Source organism: Bos javanicus, chromosome 19, assembly GCF_032452875.1.
Source record: "Bos javanicus breed banteng chromosome 19, ARS-OSU_banteng_1.0, whole genome shotgun sequence".
Lineage (NCBI taxonomy): Eukaryota > Metazoa > Chordata > Mammalia > Artiodactyla > Bovidae > Bos > Bos javanicus.
This window is the reverse complement of record NC_083886.1, coordinates 7,413,493-7,419,619: the sequence shown is the minus strand read 5'-3', so window position 1 is coordinate 7,419,619 and position 6,127 is coordinate 7,413,493.

The window sequence follows — 6,127 nt, the reverse complement described above, 5'->3', positions numbered from 1 at the left end:
TCTGAAGAAGGTTAGGGAAGGTCTCAGAGCAGTTGAGTACAAGTGGGAGGTGAGATGGACAGAGTGGAAATGCTTGAAAATCTCAGGGGTCAGATGCTACAGCCATGTTCCATTTGCTCTGTTATGCACTTCAAAACATTGTTCTGAGAAGAGGTCCATGGGATTCCCCAGAAGGCTAAATTAGGGGTCCATGGTACAAAAAAGATTGAGAACCCTATTCCATAATAGTACAGTGCCACCACCGGGAGGGTGAAAGATGATCTCAAAAGGTATCACGGTGTCCATCCAAGACTTCTGCTGCTTGTATAATTTAGATCTTTTGTAACTCAAAGACGTTTTTGTTCCCTCAAGTCCCTTTGTTTTACTATATTTCTTACCGCCACATTGTACTTTGGTTTGGATAAAGTGGACAGTTTAAATGTCAAATCAGATAACACCGCATGGATGCCAGAAAACTCCCAACCATTTCCCTAATCTGTAAAATGGGGTAAAATAGTGACACCAGTTAGAATTGAGGAGGTGACCACATAAACATAGAACATATTTGCACAGTTCAGTTGAGTTCAGTTCAGTCGCTCAGTAGTGTCCGACTCTTTGCGACCCCATGAATTGCAGCACGCCAGCCCTCCCTGTCCATCACCAACACCCGGAGTTCACTCAGACTTACGGCCATTGAGTCAGTGATGCCATCCAGCCATCTCATCCTCTGTCGTCCCCTTCTCCTCCTGCCCCCAATCCCTCCCAGCATCAGAATATTTTCCAATGAGTCAACTCTTCGCATGAGGTGGCCAAAGTACTGGCGCTTCAGCTTTAGCATCATTCCCTCCAAAGAAATTCCAGGGCGGATCTCCTTCAGAATGGACTGGTTGGATCTCCTTGCAGTCCAAGGGACTCTCAAGAGTCTTCTCCAACACCACAGTTCAAAATCATCAATTCTTCAGGGCTCAGCCTTCTTCACAGTCCAACTCTCACATCCATACAGGATCACTGGAAAAACCATAGCCTTGACTAGAAGAACCTTTGTTGGCAAAGTAATGTCTCTGCTTTTCAATATGCTATCTAGGTTGGTCATAACTTTCCTTCCAAGGAGTAAGTGTCTTTTAATTTCATGGCTCCAGTCACCATCTGAAGTGATTTTGGAGCCCAGAAAAATAAAGTCTGACACTGTTTCCACTGTTTCCCCATCTATTTCCCATGAAGTGCTGGGACTGGATGCCATGATCTTCGTTTTCTGAATGTTGAGCTTTAAGCCAACTTTTTCACTCTCCACTTTCACTTTCATCAAGAGGCTTTTGAGTTCCTCTTCACTTTCTGCCATAATGGTGGTGTCATCTGCATATCTGAGGTTACTGATATTTCTCTGGGCAGTCTTGATTCCAGCTCGTGTTTCTTCCAGTCCAGCATTTCTCATGATGTACTCTGCATATAAGTTAAATAAGCAGGGTGACAATATACAGCCTTGATGTACTCCTTTTCCTATTTGGAACCAGTCTGCTGTTCCAAGTCCAGTTCTAACTGTTGCTTCCTGAGCTGCATATAAATTTCTCAAGAGGCAGATCAGGTGGTCTGGTATTCCCATCTCTTTAAGAATTTTCCACACTCTATTGTGATCCACACAGTCAAAGGCTTTGACATAGTCAATAAAGCAGAAACAGATGTTTTTCTGGAACTCATTTGCTTTTTCCATGATCCAGCGGATGTTGGCAATTTGATCTCTGGTTCCTCTGCCTTTTCTAAAACCAGCTTGAACATCTGGAAGTTCACGGTTCACATATTGCTAAAGCCTGGCTTGGAGAATTTTGAGCATTACTTTACTAGCATGTGAGATGAGTGCAATTGTGTGGTAGTTTGAGCATTCTTTGGCATTGCCTTTCTTTGGGATTGGCATGAAAACTGACTTTTTCCAGTCCTGTGGCCACTGCTGAGTTTTCCAAATTTGCTGGCATATTAAGTGCAGCACTTTCACAGCATCATCTTTCAGGATTTGGAATAGCTCAACTGGAATTCCATCACCTCCACTACCTTTGTTCATAGTGATGCTTTCTAAGGCCCACTTTACTTCACATTCCAGAATGTCTGGCTCTAGGTCAGTGATCACACCATCGTGATTATCTGGGTCGTGAAGATCTTTTTGTACAGTTCTTCTGTGTATTCTAGCCATCTCTTCTTAATATCTTCTGCTTCTCTTAGGTCCATACCATTTCTGTCCTTTATTGAGCCCTTCTTTGCATGCAATGTTCCCTTAGTATCTCTAATTTTATTGAAGCGATCTCTAGTCTTTCCCATTCTGTTGTTTCCCTCTATTTCTTTGCATTGATCGCTGAAGAAGGCTTTCTTATCTCTTCTTGCTATTCTTTGGAACTCTGCATTCAGATGCTTATATCTTTCCTTTTCTCATTTGCTTTTTGCTTCTCTTCTTTTCACAGCTATTTGTAAGGCCTCCACAGACAGCCATTTTGCTTTTTTGCATTTCTTTTTCACGGGGATGGTCTTGATCCCTGTCTCCTGTACAACGTCACGAACCTCATTCCATAGTTCGCAGGCACTCTATCCATCAGATCTAGGCCCTTAAACTTATTTCTCACTTCCACTGTATAATCATAAGGGATTTGATTTAGTTCATACCTGAATGGTCTAGTGGTTTTCCCTACTGTCTTCAATATAAGTCTGAATTTGGCAATAAGGAGTTCATGATCTGAGCCATAGTCAGCTCCTGGTCTTGTTTTTGCTGACTGTATAGAGCTTCTCCATCTTTGGCTCCAAACAACATAATCAATCTGATTTCAGTGTTGACCATCTGGTGATGTCCATGTATAGAGTCAATTGAGGAAATGTGTCAGATCAGCCTCCTATCTTAACGCTCAGTCCCAGGTCATTCAGTGTCTTTGAACTGAGCAAACTAATTTCTTTCAACTGGGTAGGCAATTTCCCCAGCGTCTTTCAGTTGTCCCCCTCCCCCCAGTATCTTTCAAATGGGGGCCAAATACCTATTATAGACCACCAAATAGAACTCAGGATCATCAACCTGTAAGAGAGATGCAAGAACCAAGACAGACTCACTCTAAATTCATCTGAACTCTCTGAGAAGGTGGATGGGCACAGAAGGTCTCTATTGGTACCAACCTCGGATTCTTCATAAAGTTCAGAAGAGGGCAACAAGTCTGCTCTGGGTCTCTTTGTTGATTGCCAAAGTTGTCAAAAAAAAAAAAAAAGCACTATGTGAGAGCTGTGAGTTAAGTTTTATTTGAGACAAAATGAGAACTATAGCCCAGGGTTCAGCCTCTCGGATATCTCTGAGGAACTGCTCTGAAAAGTAGGCAAGGGAGGTCAATATATATGTGATTTTAGTGAATGGGGATACATGAAGTCAAGCAAACATTTTGGCAGAGGGTTTCCACTAGTCTCAGAAAGATTGCTGCTATTCATATGGAACAGATGTCCAATAATAGTCTTAGTGATTTTCTAGATATAAGAAAAAGCAAGAAATTGGGCTACTAAAATCTTCTGAAAATATCCAACTATGCAAAAATCTGTTTTGCCGGAACTTCCCAGAGCACCGAATGCTTCATTCCTAATTTCTGCCCTGAACTCCTTGCAAGGTCTACTGAGGGCAGTGACTACTGTAACTGGGGACTTCACTCTTGTAGTGCCAGGTGGCGAGTGACAACTTTTATTTGGCAAAGGAAAAAAAAAAAAAGATTCGTTTTATAGATGAAGGAATGTTTTATAGTAATTTAATTGGCTCCTATAGCTGAACCATTTCTTGGTTAGAAGTTTGGGCATAAGTTCAGTTCAGTGCAGTCACTCAGTCATGTCTGACTCATTGGGACCCCATGAATCGCAGCACGCCAGGCCTCCCTGTCCATCATCAACTCCCAGAGTTCACTCAGACTTACGTCCATCGAGTCAGTGATGCCATACAGCCATCTCATCCTCTGTCGTCCCCTTCTCCTCCTGCCCCCAATCCCTCCCAGCATCAGAGTCTTTTTCAATGAGTCAATTCATTGCATGAGGTGGCCAAAGTACTGGAGTTTCAGCATTAACATCATTCCTTCCAAAGAAATCCCAGGGCTGAACTCCTTCAGAATGGACTGGTTGGATCTCCTTGCAGTCCAAGGGACTCTCAAGAGTCTTCCCCAACACCACAGTTCAAAAGCATCAATTCTTCAGTGCTCAGCTTTCTTCACAGTCCAACTCTCATATCCATACGTGACCACTGGAAAAACCATAGCCTTGACTAGATGGACCTTTGTTGGCAAAGTAATGTCTCTGCTTTTCAATATGCTATCTAGGGTGGTCATAACTTTCCTTCCAAGGAGCAAGTGTCTTTTAATTTCATGGCTGCAGTCACCATCTTCAGTGATTTTGGAGCCCCCCAAAATAAAATCTTCCACTGTTTCCACTGTTTCCCCATCTATTTCCCATGAAGTGATGGGACCAGATGCCAGGATCTTCGTTTTCTGGATGTTGAGCTTTAAGCCAACTTTTTCACTCTCCTCTTTCACTTTCATCAAGAGGCTTTTGAGTTCCTCTTCACTTTCTGCCATAAGGGTGGTGTCATCTGCATATCTGATGTTATTGATATTTCTCCCGGCAATCTTAATTCCAGCTTGTGCTTTTTCCAGCCCAGCATTTCTCATGATGTACTCTGCATAGACGTTAAATAAACAGGGTGACAATATACAGCCTTGACGTACTCCTTTTCCTATTTGGAACCAGTCTGTTGTTCCATGTCCAGTTCTAACTGTTGCTGCCTGACCTGCATACAGGTTTCTCAAGAGGCAGGTGAGATGGTCTGGTATTCTCATCTCTTTCACAGTTTTTCACACTTTATTGTGCTCCACACTGTCAAAGGCTTTGGCATAGTCAATAAAACAGAAATACATGGTTTTTTTTGGAACTCTCTTGCTCTTTCGATTATCCAGCGGATGTTGGCAATTTGATATCTGGTTCCTCTGCCTTTTCTAAAACCAGCCTGAACATCTGGAAGTTCCTGGTTCACATATTGCTGAAGCCTGGCTTGGAGAATTTTGAGCATTATTTTATGAGCGTGTGAGATGAGTGCAATTGTACGGTAGTTTGAGCATTCTTTTGCATTGCTTTACTTTGGGATTGGAATGAAAACTGACCTTTTCTAGTCCTGGAAAAGGACTGCTTTTCCAGGTGGCCACTGCTGAATTTTCCAGGTCGCCACTGTTGTTTTCCAAATTTGCTGGCATATTGAGTGCAGCACTTTCACAGCATCATCTTTCAGGATTTGAAATAGCTCCATTGGAATTCCATCACCTCCACTAGCTTTGTTCGTAGTGATGCTTTCTAAGGCCCACTTGACTTCACATTCCAGAATGTCTGGCTCTAGGTGAGCACACCATGGTGATTTTCTGGGTCGTGAAGATCCACTTTGTACAGTTCTTCTGTGTATTCCTTCCACCTCTTCTTAATATCTACTGCTTCTGCTAGGTCCATACCATTTCTGTCCTTTATCGAGCCCATCTTTGCATGAAATGTTCCCTTGGTATCTCTTATTTTATTGAAGAGATCTCTCGTCTTTCCCATTCTGTCCCCTGACCTCGGACGTGGGGTAGTTCCTCTCGGACGCGCTCTGTGCGCCGTCGCAGCCGCCCGGGCTCTGCTCTGCACTTTGCTGGAGCAGCCGTGAAGAGATACCCCACGTCCAAGGTAAGAGAAACCCAAGTAAGATGGTAGGTGTTGCAAGAGGGCAGACACACTGAAACCATAATCACAGAAAACTAGTCAGTCTAATCACACTAGGACCACAGCCTTGTCTAACTCAAGGAAACTAAGCCATGCCTGTGGGGCCACCCAAGTCGGGCGGGTCATGGTAGAGAGGTCTGACAGAATGTGGTCCACTGGAGAAGGGAATGGCAAACCATTTCAGTATTCTTGCCCTGAGAACTCCATGAATAGTATAAAAGTTTGGGCATATAACCAGATTAAAATGAGGGTATTTTCAGTGTGTTTGTAGCACCACTCAATTGTCCTTGAAAAATAGGTTTATTTACCAAATATTATCCTAGATCACATGAATCTGGAAAACATTTGGGTTAGCTTCTATATTTCTGATAGTACACTTGATTTGTGTATTTCTTGTTGAACTTCAAGTCAA